This window comes from Python bivittatus, unplaced genomic scaffold (genome assembly GCF_059951505.1).
Source record: "Python bivittatus isolate LINGU-HERP-01145 unplaced genomic scaffold, Pbiv_v1 ctg000080_np1212, whole genome shotgun sequence".
Taxonomy (NCBI): Eukaryota; Metazoa; Chordata; class Lepidosauria; order Squamata; family Pythonidae; genus Python; species Python bivittatus.
The window spans coordinates 41,491,778-41,510,472 of record NW_028277035.1 but is presented as its reverse complement, the minus strand read 5'-3'; the positions used below and the strand labels follow the sequence as shown (position 1 = coordinate 41,510,472).

The 18,695-nt window shown below is 37.4% G+C and overlaps 1 long non-coding RNA gene across 2 annotated transcripts in view; it reads left to right on the top strand.

The window, feature by feature from the left end:
- Positions 1-7,894: 7,894 nt before the first annotated feature.
- Positions 7,895-18,695, top strand: part of LOC148216678 (uncharacterized) — a 61,766-nt gene continuing 50,965 nt past the window's right edge. For both annotated transcript variants that reach the window (XR_015794807.1, XR_015794806.1), the window contains exons 1-3: positions 7,895-10,009; positions 10,876-10,960; positions 13,788-13,947. This is a non-coding gene — a long non-coding RNA (uncharacterized LOC148216678). The remainder of the gene's footprint in view (positions 10,010-10,875; positions 10,961-13,787; positions 13,948-18,695) is intronic.

The window sequence follows — 18,695 nt, the reverse complement described above, 5'->3', positions numbered from 1 at the left end:
TATATATAAATATATATATATATATATATTCATATTCTGTGTTCTTAATGGGGATTCTTTCAGCAGGGGAGTGAATTATACTACTGTGTTAGCAGTCTTCAATTTCTTTAATTTTGAAAAATGCCGACTGTATCTAGGACAAAAATAATTTGATCTGCGTATACGTAGTTAACCTACACATTTTAGATTGCAAAAACAGCAAAACCATTGCCATATTTAGGAAGCAAGGTACTGCCAAATCAGAAGAAAGGATTGTATATGATTGAGAAGATGTATGAAGGAATTATTTTTTTAGATTGTTATCCTGCCTTTATTATTTGTATAAATAACTTAGAGTGGCGAACTTACCTAATACTCCTTCCTCCTCCTATTTTCCCCAGCACAACAGCCCTGTGAGGTGAGTTGGGCTGAGAGAGTGTGACAGGCCCAAAGTCACCCAGATAGCTTTCATGCCTAAGATGGGACAAGAACTCCCAGTCTCCTGCTTTCTAGCCTGGTTTCTAGCCTTCACATGTATTGTGAATTATATAGAAACTTTTCTTCTTGGTTTGGAAAGTAAGTATAGTCCTTCAAATTCAAACTCACAGCTAGATCTAGCAAATTCTCAAAGGCAAGGCTGCCTTCAAAGGGATCCTATTTGTGCAATAAGTAAATTATACCCATAGAATTTAAAAGTTGCCCCAGAGCTATATTCGCTATAGTAACCCAAAGAAGATCTGGATTACTAAAATAATAAAAGGATATCTCTAAGATAACAAAGACAAAAACCAGACAATAGTGATCAATGTGACACCGACCCTAAACAAGTCTATAATAATAACTTTAGTTTAACTTCAGTTAAGCTTTCCTGCAGCAGATCCTCTAATAATGTCTCAAGGTCTCAGCTGAAGAATACCTGCATACCGAGAGTTGGCAATACACAGTCCATGATGCCACTAGATGGTGCCCACTGACCTGCAAAATTATAAAAAGTATTGACATTTTTTAAAAAATGAAAAATGGTGCAAATGCCAAGGAACAGCTGGATCTTGAAAGATCTCTCTGTTCTCACAAGAACAGAGATTGGAACCAGCTACTTGAAAAGATGCTGATCCAGGCAAGACTATTAGAATCCCAAGGCAGCTGATTTGGGACTGGGCTGAGATGATAGCAGCTGGTAGCCCTGATTCTAAACACGCGTGCCTTGTTTGTATAAATAATGATTGAAATGTAAAGAATACTGTGGGAAAACGTACTGCAATGTTATATCTGGTATTTATGAACATGATGATAGTTTTTCCAAGGACAATTGACTTTTATGAGAGAATTTCATTAAAACTGTCTTCTTTATAAATATGCCGATGCATTAATAGTCACATATCTCAGGATTATTCCCTGTGGTTTAAAAAGCATAAAACACTGTGAGTGTATGTGATATGGTATATATGAATTATATTATATTATGGTACATACTGGCATTCTGCAAAAGATCTTATAAAAATCAGTTGCAATCTGGTGTCTTAGCTGCTGTTTTGAAAGGCCTTTGTTACTGTTAACTGCTTTACTTAAATTACTCTTTATAAACCAGCATTGGGTGGTATGGTAGGGGCATCTGTTCAAAGGAGTATTTTAAACAAAGACTAGCAAATTACTGATCATTGTCACTAAATGAGCAAAGACTAGAAAATTATTTGGATTAGGCATTAAGATGGCCTAGAACTATTTGGTTCTGCTATTATTTAAAATGCTTTCTGTGTTTGCAGTGATCAGGATGACTCTGTCTGTTGTCATCTAGTGCTTATCGAGACTTTTGTAGCCTAGACATGGTAGCCCTGACTATTTCGTTTCCCTGAATGAGCTGCACTGTGGTGTTCACACTATTCCCAAGGTAGGGTTGGAGGTACTGTGGTAATGTTATATAATTGCAACAGAGAAATGGAATTATATAACATTATATAATGTTATATAATGTTATATATAAATTCCATTATATAACGGAAACAGAGAAAAGTGTAAGAACCACTGTGTATATTTACAAACAGTTGGTATTCCATGTGTAATGTCTCACATATTAATACTCTCTGGCACATTCTTGGACTTAACAACTATAGAGAATCCAAATGGTAACAAAAGTGCTTTCTCTGTAAGCTGCCCCACAAAAGCAGTTCACAAAAGTAAGGGAGCTTATAAAGAAAAAAATATTGGGTTATCTGTCATTCATTGGCCCTTAGCCTAATTCTTTTTCATATGTAATCTTGTAGATCTTAAAATGATAAGGAATAGCATATATTGTTGGTGATGTATTTTTTTCATGTATCTCGTATTCTCAATCATTAGCCAACAAGAAAATAAACCAGTGATAACATTCTAGCATTAATTTGATGGAAGAATTTCAAAAAAGTGTAGATTGCTGCAGAAGGCAAGAAGGAAAATGTAATCTTTTTGTGACACATTCATCTTATTTCCCAAAACAATAATACAAAATAAACATGAAGAGCTTACATCACGTTTCCCATAGGAACATAAGAAGCTGTTGCACACCCAGGCCAATGGTCCAACTACATTGTGCACACACTGGAAAGTATTTTGGCAAGGTCTGAGACAATTCTAGATCCCTAGATTCCATCTAGATTCTAGATGAAACATGAAAAGCTTGTGCTCTTAAACTGAGTTGTTAACCTTACCCCCACATTTTAAATACTGCAACAAAGATCTTCCTCCCAAAGCCACCATCTATTCTCCTCATGGTAAAATGCTAATCAGTAGAAGATCAACACGCACTATTCTTGAGGAATTATGGTTGAAACGTAATCTCAGCAAATCCGGTTTGGGGTCTATGTTATGTTAAATAATTTGAGGGATTTATTACCCAAATTATTTCTGGTGTGGATAGGGAGGCAGTTTTCCTCATCCATTTTGGCTGTATGGATTTTCTCTCTCAAGGAGAAGAAATGATATTCCCAGTGGCCTGGAAGAGGATCATAAGTTGAACATGGGTTCTAAATCACAGGTGTCAGCAAATGTCTGATTTTGTTTAGGCATGAAAGCTAGGCAGGGTTGAATCTAGTTGGATGGGAGATATCCAGAATTTTCAGAAGTGAAGGCTAATGGTCTGCACTATATTTCACAAACTAGCTAATATCAGAGCTGAAGGCTAGATTGTCAAATTGGAAGAAGGCAATGGCAAGCAACTATTGTATTGCTGCTAAAAGAACCGATGGATATGTCCATGAAGCCACCAGGAGTGGGGCTTGATTTGAAGTTTATATTCCTGATTCACTGCTCCACAATGATACTCCACAATATCTAGTAGGGTCCAACTAACATATAACAAGCATTTCTGGGGGAAAGCAGGACTTCTTAAAGTCCCCCCAAAAGAAGTCATAGTTTTGGTTAAGCAAAAAAAAAATATTAAAAAAATCAGTGCCTTATTTACCGAGGCATTTTTAATTGTACTATTGTCTTTGCCTGCTTTCTCTGAGTGTGTTTTCATAGATTTATCAGTCCCTTGTTTGCCTAATATTTTTATTGTGGTGTATTTACAGTGCCATAATTAATTTTATTTATGACTTTGCATATTGTCTTGGAATCCATTCAGATGATGAATAGCTCATAAATATTTTTTAATAAATGTATAATAAATAAATAAATAACCCTGCTCAACAAAGTTGGTGAGGAGAGCAGTTTGGCTCAATCATAACCATCCCACTGCTAGAAAGTCATACTTGCAGAAAGCTACTATATAGCCGTAGGGGGAAAAGTTTCTTGTGTCTTATTTGTGGCTTTCCCGGGCGTTTCTGTGGAAAGTAAGATGCCAAAGAAAATTGGGCAAGTATTTTTTCTGCTCATGACCCCAGGATTTTTTAGCACCTAGGAATCACCTTCTTACCAGAAGATAAATCCCTAGACACGATGCTGAAAATATGGCACCCACGTGTTTTGTTTGCCTGGTAAGGAGGGGATCAGTTGTTTTAATGTTAATGGTGGAGTGTTTTAATTTATCCAGTAGGTTGTCTGTAGCAGCTAATTATGCTTCAATTTACCGAAGACCAAAGATAGATTTGTTGTTGCTATACACCTCCCATGCAAAGCTCTGAATGCAAATTAAGTTCAATCTACGATCAACAAAGTGCATCTAATTATTCCATATCATGAATTCAAACCAGTTTTTGGAATCATTCCATTTCTCTAGGGAATGCTGAGCATTGTATTACTGGGAGGAGCTGTAGAAATTATTGACAAAATTCTTAGTACTCCCTTCAAGCTCCAGCTCACAGGATTCTTTGGAAGAAGTCATAATTAAACTGACATTGATATATATCTGTAGTATAAATATGCTAAGGAATGGCTTATTGAAGAAAGCGGTTATCAGCTGGAGCATGGTTGATATTAGGCACATTTTTCCAGTACTATCTTGAGATTTTTGCCTCTTCTTTTATTTCCTGAAGATTAAAGTAATATAGAAATATGATTAGGAATTTTCAGAAGTGAAAGCTAATGGTCTGCACTATATTTCACAAACTTCTACTGAAAGGAGGAATAATAGGGAAGGGACATTTTTATGCAGTGAGTTATTTGTAATTGGAAAGGGCCCTATGGAATGCTTTCTCTGACCCTCCCCGCAGCGCTTAGGTCAGCTCTGTTTTGGACAGATAGTAATTGGCAGACACCCGTCATGCTTTAGCTGAAAGGGAGGTGGCCCAGAAATGTTCTGCAAGCTCTTCCTTCAGTTGCTTCAGCCAGGCAGGTCTGAGACCAGCAGTTATCTTCACTGCTTCAAACATGGCTTACCAGTGTGATTTTCATGGGCACTGCTTAGAGGAGTTAGATCTGCTGCATGGTGGTGGGGAATGGCAGGAGACGTAACACAATTTGTTCAACCCAGATATTCTGACAAAATGGTACATGCACAAACAGAAAATACACGCGTACTTCAGGAATATGTTGCTCCGTAACTTTAGCTTTATCCAATAGCATTTTTTAGTGCAGTCTATAAAAAATTTGCTGAAGGCTTGTTCTTTGGATTAGCCGATTACCATGTGTTCAACTCCCCTGTTTTATACAGCTGAACCTAAGGAATGAATTTATTCTTATACCAGAGGCAAGAGTAATACAGACCAGGTGCTGTGAAGGTTTCCAATAGGGCTACTAAATATGTGATGCAAAAGTCCAGGTGACACTAGATGGCAGGACATAGTGTTTTCTGTATCTCTTTTCTGCCATCTGATGGCAAACTACATTTTTGCAGCTCAAATTTGATAGCCCTTCTTGTAATCTTGTTTTATTTTCAGAACCTTGTAAAGTAGATTAGATGAAAGATGGTGAAGATTGTCTAATGACTTTTATCAATGTTATGGCTGAGGAATTTGAACACAGTCACCAAATCTACTTTCTCTTTTCATCTGTGCCACACAGTGCAGAACAGCCACATTGAGATAGAAATGGGAGATCTCAACAACAAAACTGTCAGTACTAAACAATGAAGCAAACTGAATTTACATCTATTAGATTTTAGCCCAAGGAAGAGGTGAAATAGGTTTCACCCTATACTTTAAATAGCAAAAAGAAGAATAGGAAAAGGAAGGATTTCATATATCTTAATTATAATTATATTTATCTCTCTATATCTGGCAGTATGATACCTCAATCTATTTAGGAATTACTGTATAAGCTGCAGCAATCTGGATATTCAGAACCAATTAAACCATGAGAGGTGAGCTCCTGGGCCTCCACTGATGCTTAAGTAAAGTTACCAGCTTTTCTCACCATTGGATATGGCATCTAGGGCTGCTGAGGGTTATAGATCAGCAAAATCAGGACAGCCATTGAATTAAAGGAATAGAATGGTCAGTACTTGTTGCAACTATTACTAAAACATGGAATCAGAAGCATTGATGATCAAAGGCAGAGCCCTAGGAGTGAAGCAAGATCTCATGATATCATAATTTGGGGCTTATAATGGTAAGAAATGCCATCATATCCTTATGCCAATGATCTGTGGAAAGGGCATCTGCTCTTTTTCAGGCAGTGAATGTCACTCCACAAATAGCAACATAGCACTGCCTGACGCTTGAAAGGGTGGTCTAGTCATAGTGTATTCTTCACTTGCCTGCCTCCTAGATCTTGGGATCTCATCAGAGCCTAATTAAGTCAAAAGTCCAAATGTAAAACTGCAGCAATCAAGCTTCAGAAGTCTGGAAGACCACAGAGGTTTGCCCTCAATCTGACCTCAGAAACATGGGGAAACATCAGCAGTTTCTTCTTTGTTACTTTTTTGAAGAAGAGGAAGGAATGTATGATTAGGTACAGACTTGAGAAGACGCTCTGAAGCAGTCACTTATAAGCAAAGTAAGCTCTGGACTCACAAACATGTAAGCCTGCCAGTGCTCATAGTATTTCCTGCCATTCAAATAGATCTGAAAATAATCAAAATAGCTGAGATCAAACTCAGGTGATTTGAGATCAAACTCAGGTGATCAAACTCAGGTCATTTTACAGAGGAATCAGAAGAATTAGGAAACTGGAAGGCAGATCAGGGAGAACCCTTTGACATTAGTAAGAACACAAACCTCTATGCTAAGAGTTCTTAGCACCAGTTTCCACCTTAACCCATCCACAATAAGTGCTGTGTTGTATTAGCACACACAGATCCTTTCTTCAACTGAACTCATATATGCTTTTGAAGGCAAGAAGTCTAGAACAGCCAAAAGTACTAATATGCAATGTGTAGACTTCACAGAAATGTAAATATTGACAAGAATAGATGTACCGGTTAATTATCCTGTGGGCCAGGGTATCTGCAGGGTTGTGGTTGCATGTCAAGAAGAGGAGGGCTTAAATTACTTTTTTGACACGCACACAAAACCAGACAGACACACTATGGATGTCCCTGGTGCAGGGTCTGACTGCTTCTTCACTCATTACTGAGCTAGATAAACTTCACAGAACTTTGGATGCTTATGTGAGTAGAAGGTCCTTTTCTGGATCCCAGCACAGGGAGACTTCTTTCAAAGTTATAAAACATGCAAAACATTTTTTTTCCCATTACTCCCACATTATATGGTACACTGATTGGCTCTTATCTCTCTTCTTTTAAGAAAGGTGGTGAATACACATTTGTTCGTTTTAGCTTTTAAATTTGTTTTAGTGCTTTTTTTTCCCTTCACCACCCATTTTATAAAGTTCGTGAAGGTTAGTATTGCTTCAGTGATTTGTGGTTTAGTTCTGGTGATGCTGAGACTCATTCTGATATTCTGGTGATGTTGAGGTGGTAAAGAAATATAAAGAAGATAAAATGAATATGTTTGGGACATACTCCCAACTTCTGATGCTAAGGGCTCCAGGCTTAGGCTGCAATATTCAGTCTAGAGTTGAGAACATTCATGTGCACTGTTTACAGAAGATATAGGCACACTTAACTCTCTGTGACCTTCATGTTCTCACTTTTTCTCCAGCACTGAGTTAAAGATGCTGCACTTGGGTGTGTTGACATAACTCAGTGTTGTTGCCAAGTTAGAATAACTAGAATATTACCCAACAGAATCAACAATGCTAAACACCACCCACTGAAAATAAATACTCATTTTGAACCTAGAATATATGTAAAAACAGAGGACATTTGTCACAATATAGCAGAGAGCTTAACGAATTTAAATGCATTAATTTACTTTAATAATACACCCACGTTGACAAGACGTGTGCACATAATATTGGTATTGGAGTATGACCAATATTATGTTTACACTTCTTGTCAATGTGGGTGTAAAAACATGTTGTGGTAAACTGGACATCTGAATTTTTCTGGTGAGAATGCCAACAATTTCAAATCTGGAAAGTTTTCTGGCTTAGAGTATTCAGTATTCTTGTGTCAAGAGTCATTTGAAAATAACTCTTTTCACTTTTACAGCTTGAACACATTTTAAAAAGAAACAATATATTCTGTCCTCCAAAATGAGAAATAGAAAAAGGGGAGACCATGGAAAGTAAATGGGAAAGAGGGACAGGAAACAGCATCAGAATCACTATGGCTTAACAGAGCTAAGTTATCTCTGTGCAGTTTCACCACATGAATTCATGGGCTACACAGATTTGGGTTTTCTTTCCATCCAAGACACTAAGGACTTGAATACTACTTCAGTGAATTTTCTGCACAATTACAGATTATTGCCATAGCAACCTCCTGCATCACATGACAACTTTGTTACCTTTGAGACTAGAAACAGCCACTTAAAGAAATACACATAATCTGGTAATAGACTTCTTTTCATTGTTGGCTTCACATTGTTTTAAGCATAATTCTTTGCTTTTCTGTAGACATGTTTTTCATCAGTCTGCTATTTTTTTTAAAAAAAATGCACTTTAAAAAAATTTGCTACAGCAACTTTTTAACATTTTTTCTCCTTTAAACTTAAAGCGTAAATTATATTCTTTGCTCAATAAATACTTTTTAAAAAAGACTATAATTTAAGGGATCAGTAAAGTGGGTGGTTGAGAGAGGTGAAAAATTTCCTTAGCAGCAATCTCTTAAGAGCTTTTATTTCCACACCATCTCCCGTTTCACTCCCCAAACTCTCAGGAGCAGTTTGAAGGCAATCTGTGACTGTCTTCACTTCTACCGGTATGAAAAGCTGAGAAACAAGAGCCAAAATCACTGCCTGCTCTGAGCTGCTGAAGGTCTGGCAGCCACAAACATTTCTTCACTCCATTCCATACCAAATGGAAAGAATGCAGTAGCTTGAGCTTTGCATCCAATGGTGCCCCGTGTTGAAGAGAAGAGGAAATGGACACATGTCCTTTCTACTCATGCTTGCATGGTCTGGGCTACTCAGTTGCAAAGCTGTCCAAGTAGCATATACTTTGCAGGACTGGAAGCTCTGGAGTCATCAGGAGGAATGAAGGAAGAATCCCCAGCAGGCAAAGAGAGCCACATTCTTAAAACTCAATAATTAATAAATACATAAATCCCAGTAGCTTTCCAATGGTTGCAAGTACACCATAGTTTCACTGGAAAGATAACAGCTTCACATTTCAGCACTGTTGATGTCATGGGCACACAAAAGTCTGGACAGGCTTTGTAAGTGGCACAAAATCCTCACGTAGAAATCTCCTGACTACCTAGAATTGTAAAAAAAAAAAAATGGCTTTAAGACACTTGCCTGTTTCCAGAAATGCCTTTCTTTAGTAGAATGTTAGCTCTACTGAGTTCTTCCAAATTCTCCATCCTGCTGCAGAGGCCTGTGCCATATGGCACCTATCCTGGGGGATTGATTTGTATTTGGGAATCCACCTGGTGAGAAGTCAAAAGCTAAGAAAGCCCTATTCCATGAGCTAAAGAGCCAATAAATTATTAGTATCCACCCCAATGGCCCAAGTTTATTCCAGGAATACCAGGATCAACAGCACAAATAAAAGAGGAAACCATCCAACTCAAAATTTCAATTCCACTGATTTCAACATGGGAGTGGTCACATTTTAAAATTCTTTCCCATTGGAATCACTGCTTTTTAATTTTGTTAACTTTAGCTGCATCACCGTTGGATTGATGAAACACACATTATTTGATTAAAAAAGTGATTCCTATAAGGACAGAACAACTATTGCTGTAAGCAATGGAAGGTATATCCAAAATATCTGGAGGGCTCTGGTTTAGGATGACCATCTCAGATTCTTTCATTTCACAGTTTTTTCCAAATTAAGAAAGCTGGGGATTTCATTTCCAATTTTAAAATGGCTGCTCAAAGCTGTCTTCTTATAGGTTATTATTATGTGTTGTTAGTGCTTCAACAGAACATGATGAAAAATAGAGAGGGAATGCAATGAATTATCAGATGATAGCAATCTAGAGTGCCACTGTAACTGCCACAAGTACGCCTGGCCCAGCGAGTCAATGAAAGGTAAAGTAAAGAGAAATTACTTAAAAATTAAGTTCTTACTGTTATTTCCTTTCTTCCAGAATGAAGCTCTTTCACAGCACAGACTTTGTTAATAGGATGTCCACTTGTGCATTGCAAAGAAAAGGAGACCAACAAGGGTATGGATTTACATAATTTTTTCATGGGCTGATTGGCATGAGTAGAAGAAATCTAGTAGCAATTATTTTTAAAATCACATCTCTTTCTGTTACTAAAAGATTTATGTTATTGCCTGTTCAGTCTGAACAAATGGTAACTATAGATGGGTGTCACAACCGGCACTGTTTAGAAAGAGGAGAGTCAGCCGGGAATTTCTGTCCAGAGTGAGTGAACAGGGAGGCAAACAGGAACTGTGGGGGGGGGGATCTGGTAAGTTTGTGGAGCTGATCACTTGACCTTCCATTTTTCTCCTCTGGCTAAATGGGAGGAGAGTGTTTTATTTTTTGCTAATCCCATGGTCTGAAGTGGAGGGGCTTAGACTGTATTTAGGCAAGGGTTTAGACTAGGAGAGGGTTATTACTCAACCAGCAGCTGAGTCCTAGCAGCAAACTTTAGAAAGAGGAGAGAAAGTTGGGTGCTTACAACCAGAGCAAGTAAGCAGGAACAGGGGAATTAACCGGGGAAGAGAGCACTAACTTCCATCTCTAGATACTAACAATCATGGTGAATTAACCACTTTGTGAGAAAGTCAGGACTCCAGGCTGTGTAACAATATAATAGGCTATTATTTAGGTCAAATTATGACAGTAACTTGTATTGAGGTACAAGAAGGTGTTTTCCAGTTTATTGCATAGAGTGTCAAATGTATGATTGTCTACCTGATAAGCATAAATTGTGTTTCAGCTCAGTGTAATGAGCTCCTGGCTCTCAGGGAACAAATCTGTGTTCTTGAAACCAAGGTAGCTTTGCTGGAGGTGCTTAGAGAGCATGATATGTAGATCAGACTTTTTGGGAGATATAATGTTTGTCTCACTTTATCCCCCAGGATGATAGTAACCTTGCAATAAGGAAAATGAGGATCTTCAGGAAGAAGACATTGTTTTGAGGATAAGAGACTGTTCCTATAGAAGGTACTTAACCAAGGACACTCCTCAAGGGGGCAGAGGGCTCTGATTGTGGGCAACGTGATTGGTTGAAACAGATGGTTTTGTGACTTGCCTGCTTAGTGTGAAGGTTGTGGATGTCACACAGCATCCTCATAAGCTGCTGGACAATGCTGGGGGAGAAGGCAGCTGTCATGGTCCATGTTGATACCATTGACAGTGGAAAATGTGTTCACCAGACATGGAAACCAAATTTACACTGGCAGAGAAGGGTTTGAAAGTATGGCTGTGCCTGGTGCAGGAAGAGCTATTTTGATTTGTTAAGTACTGGGGAACATTTTGGGATAAGCCAGATCTGTACAAGAGAGGCTGGCCCTCTCTTGAATTGAAATAGAAACTGCCTGCTGTCACATAACATAAAAATGTAGCAGAGGCAGCCTTTAAATTGCTGCTAAGAGGAATCTGACTGGTGCTAGATGCTGTCTAGTTCAGGACAGCAGAGGTGTTTCAGAAAAAACTATAAGAGATAGGACTAATATTTGAAGTGGGTTAATTGGTGAACATGACTGTTAGAAGAGTATCAGAAGACACTACCAGCATGGGATATGGGTGTTTTTATGCCAGTGCTAGAATTCTCTAAGCCAAGATGGGGGGGGGGTGTAAAATGATTGGTTGTTGGTTGTGAATGAGAACAACGATATAGTGAGTATAACAGAAACCTGGTGGAATGGAGAAGATCAGTGGGATCAGGTCATTCTTCAATAGGGTCATTCCTAGATGCCCCTTCCCCTTTGACAGGGGAGGGTTCACTGGAGGAAATGTTGCTCTTATATCAATGAGGGTATAAAACCAAACATCCTAGAAAACATTCACATCCCAGACCATATTAGACTGAAGAAGATCCTTGAGGAATGATCTACCTCATAAAGTATAAGAGATTTTTCTCCTTTTAGAAAACTTACCTGGCTGAGAGAATGCTCTTAAATGAATGAGTTTTCTAGTGAAGAAGGAGAGAGGCGCCAGAAGACAGATTTTATTTGAATCACTTCTGTTTTTGTTATCATCAAATTTCCGATAACGAAAAATTATGTTTCCCTACTCAACCCCTTTGCCTAAGCATTTTTCATACTAAATTATGTGAGTGTCTTAAGTTATCATCAATAATCTTTGAATAAGGAAGTAGGGGAGGAAAATCTTTTTTTCTTTTTCTTTTTCTTTTGCTGATGTGCATTTGTAACTCATTCCTGCATTCTGCTCCAGTATATTTTCTCTGTTTTAAAGAATTGTTGATGCCTCAGGGAAAATTGAGATACAAATCCTATCTGGGAACCATTCCTTTTCTTGGTGTCATATCTTTATTGTGCTAATTTTACAGGTATTTGTGCAGCTTCATTTCCAATTCTCTTTCCACTTACTCCAAAGTAAATTGTAAGGAGGCTTCAGAGTTTGTGTTTTATGCAGTAAATCCCACTGAATACAGTGGGAATCACTCCCAGATAATTGTCCATAGGATTGCAGCCTAAATCACAATGCAGTTACAAGAAGTGAAGTGGAAAGAGAAAAAAAGAGAGAAAGTAAATGTTGATCATATGTTTCTCATATAAATAGTTTTCATAATGAGAAATAGGAAATGCAGCTATTAGATCCCATTTAATAAAGCTTTTCACTTTGCTTAGCACGGAAAATGGTTGAACACTGAATGTTAACAGAAATTCAGTTCTATCCAAGTTAGGTTTTGGGGTTTTTTTTAGTTATTTCCATTTAAATATTCAGTTAAAGAAAAGTGGTTTTATTGTAGACATTTTCAAATCTGAATGTATGCATATATCAATTTCCCTGAGTGACTCTTAATTCTTGCTTAGCCCATTTCTGCATGCCCTTCCTGCCCATTAAGAAAGATAACAAAAGATCAAGGCGCATTTCAACTCAGACTCTGAAGAGTTGCAAAGATCACTCTGGACAGGCTCCTGAAAATAAGAACTTAGTGCTAAAGCCATTAAAACAACAAGAAGAACAAGAGTACAGCAACAATAAAGGAACTGGATCATTTGCATTGTGGTATTGATAATCCCAGAGTTTTAAAAGGGGACAATGTTAGTATTCAGAACAGACTGGTCCTTGGTGCCGCATATAATTCTTGAGAAACTGGTATTCAACAGACCCAGTTGTGAGCGGTACAGAAAACAAATTAAGAATTTTTAGTGAGTGACACTTCTCTTACTTTCTTGTTGTTATCTAGCTGATGTTGCCTCAATATTGTTTAGATTTATTTCATATTGCTTATTTGGATAGTGAAGGTGAGGGAGTTTTCTATTGTCTAAAATTACTGAGATTATACATCCTTTGAATCATCCTTTTTTTTTTTTTTTTGTATTCAAATCCATGGAGCTCAATTCCTCCATGCCACTCTTGCTTAAACTGCAGTTTGCCAAAGCAACAAATTGTGATTCCGACACAGACAAGATCAAAACTGTCACCTTATATATTAGAAAGAAGGTTTGAGAAAATCATTAACAGGAATTCTATAGATTTACATTGGCTCATAGTTATTGGCTCATGACTTCCAAATATGGAAGTCATAAGTCAAGAGATAGCGTGTGGTCTGATGTTCAGTGGAGAGAGCAGCCAAAGAGAATGAGGCGAGATGAGATGAGACGAGATGAGACGAGATGAGATGAATTTGCAGGAAGTGAGAGCTACCTTGGAGATAGTTCTCCAGAATAACTTCTTGCCAGAGGAGCCTAAAAAAAGAACATGAGTTTTAAGAAATCGAACATTTATTGTGAATGATAGCTGTCAATAATTAAATATGCTTGTATATTTTAAAAATTCTCTTTTTTTTTTTCCTTCCTAGAGTTTTCCCAGGGTGCAGGGTCCATTTTCTTCAGATCAACCAAACGTTGATTTGTTGGTTGTGACAGGAATTGATCAACCAGCTTGTCGCCTGAGCCTGATATTGTGGGCTGAGAGAGAGTGACTGGCCCAAAGTCACTGAGCCAGCTTTCATGCCTAAGGTGGGACTAGAACTCACGGTCTCCTGGTTTCTAGCCCAGTGTCTTAACCATTAGACCAAACTAACTCTCTTTAAAAAAAAAAAATTTTTTTTTTGACATAAGATATTAAAAATTCTCAATATCTTATGTCAAAAGCCAGATAAATGTCACTGCTGAAATATTGGATGAAGAACAAACATTGGCATTCCTTTCTAGAGATGCGCAAATGTTTTGTGTGTTTTATTTTTAAAACCAAGAATTCATTGATATATTCCAGATTGAAAGAATTTGAGGGTTTTTTTTTAAATTAATATGGGTGAATGCATAAGACCTTTAGTGTTTAGCTCTTAAAAGTCTCAGTGTGAATCCCATGTATTCAGCCACATTTGTCGTACTGGTAGGCCTCTTTTTCTTTTAATATCTTCATGCCAGGCAAATACAATATGGTTCTCCCTGTATTGGGAATAGCTTGAAAAAAAGTTGTTCAGCTCTGGGTAAAATCTTTTCAAAATTTAAACATTTTTTCATAAGTATAAATGGAGAATTAAAACACCGAATGGGAGAGAAAGCAAAACAGAAATATTAGTTCTTCTGTTTCTTTTATGTTCCATGTGCCTACATTTATATCTTATATTTATATGGTATTGAAGAGACCCAGTAACCCATATTTTTCATATTATATATGGCTAGAGAAGTAGTTGAGAATTGACAGGCTAAATGAAATGGACCATTAGTTTGATTTAGCAGGGTTCTAGGCTAAACTGTAGGTCTTAGAAAAGATAGCAAGAAAATTTCTGATTTCTGAAACTGATTTGGGAGGAAGAGATATGAAGAACATTCCAAAGATTTTTGAGGATGTGATACTACTTCACAAATTAACTCTACCTGTCTGCTCTTTATGCTAACATCTATATTTGTAAATAGTTAGTTATCACAATAAAGACACAAACCATTAACGTTAGAATCACCCAAATGAAACTGACCCTTGTAGCTTTAACATAGAATTTCTCATGGTAAGTACCCAGGAAGCTTCAGCCAAAATGGGATATCATTCAGTTAGAATAGACTGAATGATTACTTATTTCAGGAAAAATAATGGTATCTAGCAGTGAAAAAACCTTTCAGCTTTTCTATAACTTTTTATATCAAACTTGATAAACATTTCCTTGTCTATGAAATACTACTTGCATGAAAAAAATACATTATTACAACCTTGATTAATTTATATATAGCACTTCTGTTGTGTTTCTGTTCTGTTTGTATTTAGAAAATTGCACTTAGGGCATATATTCAATAATAAAATACAGAAATTGTTTTAAAAATTGCCAAGTCACTTGTCTAGATTTATGCAATAGCATCGCAAGTGAGCTATGAAATGAATTACTTGTTTCTTTCTTTACTGAATTAAAGCATTGATATGCTGCCTGTTTGTCCAAAGTTCTAACACTGAATACAGACCCATCACATTACTTAATTTTGTGGCTTGCTTCACATCAATTCTTTTTAAAACCATCCTAGAAGTGTTGAGGGTTTGATTTTAGTTAGAAGAATTTCAGCAGATGGGAAGAAGCTGTTTTCCTTTCCTTCTCCAGCCACAACTCAGTAGGTTATTTTTCTATAATCAAGAAAGGTAAAGATTAGATGCCTCCCTACTCCACCATACAGACACTATCTGCCATATGCTCTCCATCAGGCTGAGCCATTGGCATCTTCCATCAGGCTGAGGATTTAACTGTAATACATTTTCTGATGTGGTTAAAAATCATTAAGATGATATAGATATAGATATAGATATAGATATAGATATAGATATAGATATAGATATAGATATAGATATAGATATAGATATAGATATAGATATAGATATAGATATTGATATAGATAGATATAGATATAGATATAGATATAGATATAGATATAGGCCCTCAGTGTGGTGAAGTTGTTCACACACTGCCTGCCTATGGGAGGAAAAGTCATGGAATGTCATTCATGTCTAATTTTAGATCTAGATCTATAGCCATTCTGAACGAGTTTCTACCATATTTTGGATCAATATTTCCCTCCCTCCCTCCCTCCCTCCCTCCTTTCTTTCTTTCTTTCTTTCTTTCTTTCTTTCTTTCTTTCTTTCTTTCTTTCTTTCTTTCTTTCTTCTCTCAAATTCCCAGGATAACCAGCCTCTGCTAGCTATATAAATTCAAGCTACAACAATAACATCAACAGTAAGAAAATATATAAAAATAACATGAGAAATTATAACAACTTAAACATCAGGATTATACCAACAAAACTCACAAAATAAACCATCTGGCAGCAAATACATTTGGTGGAAGTAGGGTTGGAAGTGGGGATGCAGATGAATGAAAAAATGTGTAAATTCTTCTTGAAGGTGACCATGAAGGGAGTAGACTGAACTTCTGGTGGGAAGGAGTTCCATAAAGGTGGTAAAATCATTGAGAAGGCCATTATCCTAGTTGTTTCCAGGCAGAGCTCTTTCTGCATCAGCACCTGCAAAAACTCTTTTAAAAACAATGTTAGTTCTCAGTTTGTAACGTATGGAGCCCCACATTCAAGTAAGCATTGCATTTAATACGTAGAGCCATTTAGGGCTTTACCCATTAAAATAAATACCTTGTCTTTGACCCAGTAATCACTGGGAAGCCAGTGCAGCTTTCCAAAACAGGTGCAATATGCTGCTATGGGTCACAGGACCTTGGCTGCTGCATTCTGTATCTAATATAATTTCTGGGTTTCCTTCAAGGAAATCCCATGTCAAGTGCATTACAATAGGCTAATTGGGAAATAACCAGTGCACGGATAATGATGGCCAGGAAGATTTCTCCAGGAAGGGACATAGTAAATCATTTGCAGCTGGAAACAGACACTCTGACTCAAGGCAGCACAGGGTCAAAGAGCACCCCCAAAGCTGTGTTCATGCTCCTTCAAGGGAAATGTAGTCCCATCTAGAGCAAGTGGAGTCCCATCCATCTGCCTGACATCTCCCCAAATGACCAAACCCTCTGTCTTGATTCAGTCTTAATCTGCAGTGCCTCATCCAGTCCACAAAGTAGCCCAAGCAGAACTAACCAGGGAGCCTGACACACCTGATGATGGAAAATAAAAGACCATCTGTGCATAAGTAGCCCCCAGTCCCACATTCCCTGACACTCATTCCCAGCAGATTCATATGGCTGTTAAAAGGTTTTTGGGAACAGAATAGTATCTTGCAGCAAGATAGGACTGGAGCCAAAAGAAACCCATTCCCCTGATTCCCAACTCTCAGAGGCACTCCAGAAGGAAACCATGGCTGATGGTATTAGAAGCTACCACAAGATTCAGGAACACAAGCAGGGATACAGTATATTACCCTATCACACCCTTCAACAGTTTGTACATCAGTGTGATCAACGCTATCTCCATGCCATGCTCCAGCCTAAAACCAGACTAAAATGTATCCAGAAGGCCAGGCTACTACCAGTGACTTGACCCAAAGGTTTGGAACAAGAGAAACTTCCCCACAAGTGAATTCTGGAATGCAGAAGTTGCTGTGCATGAATGGTATAGCCAACCATTGCAACCTGGCCAGGTAGTGGACTGTCCATTAAGGATCACTACAGGATCTTTCATCCACAATTCAGAAAAACAAGCTCAAAATGCATTTTGACTGATGGGACAGGTGGGGAGGGAAATGTTATCTGGGATAGGCCTGGGGAAGCCTATCTGTTGGCCAGGAACTCCCATGCCATGCTTGAGAGACTGATTTTGGCATCCATGTTGAAGTCCCTCAGTACCACTTCTGAGAGAGTTCAGGCACAGAAGATATCGGACAGCTCTGCCACAAATTTCTTTTTTAATGAAATTGCATGGTCTGCCAATAGGGACTTTGTCTCATACAGATGGCAGAAATACTTCATATTCACTAGCACCCATCATACTTGGTTCAAAAATTGGGTGGGATGCTTATTTTATACACTGCAAAATGTGTATATTATTGGTAGCTTCATTTCTAGAAATGTATATTATGGATACTTAATTTAAAACCAGTATATATTAAGAAACATTGCATACAAAACTGAGTTTGTTATGGCAAGTTGAATATAAGAGTTCATGAAGAATTTCTTTCGTTATATGAAAAATAATTCATAGGAAAATAGAAGAAGTAGAATCTGTGATACTGACTGATTTGTGATATTGACTGATTTGCACCTCACTGGGTACCAAACACAAAGAACAAACCAACCACCCCACCCTATTTCTGTTAAGAATGGCAAGTTGAAGCCATGATAAGGTAGCTGTGATGCTCTGGGTAAACAAAAGAATGAACAATCAACTTTGGCATATATATATGCCAGAAGTGCTATATATAAATTAATCAAGGTTGTAATAATGTATTTTTTTCATGCAAGTAGTATTTCATAGACAAGGAAATATTTATCAAGTTTGATATAAAAAGTTATAGAAAATATGTATATATTACAATACTTTCTTTCTTTCTTTCTTTCTTGAAAACAGAGTAGGTTTTCCATATTACTTGCAGATATTTCCCCCCAGCATAAAGCAATTTTCTTGCTAAAAGTATTTCCTTTATGCTGCCAAAGGAAGCCATGATATCTTATAATGGCTGCAGTTCTGAGATTATTTTAATTTTTCTAGGATTTCATATTTCTGAGATATCCTGACGATGAATGTCAGTTCCAAAGATAGTATGATAAGGGGGCATGGGGGGAAAATGGGAAAAAATTACCTCATAATATATTTAACTCATAAGTGAA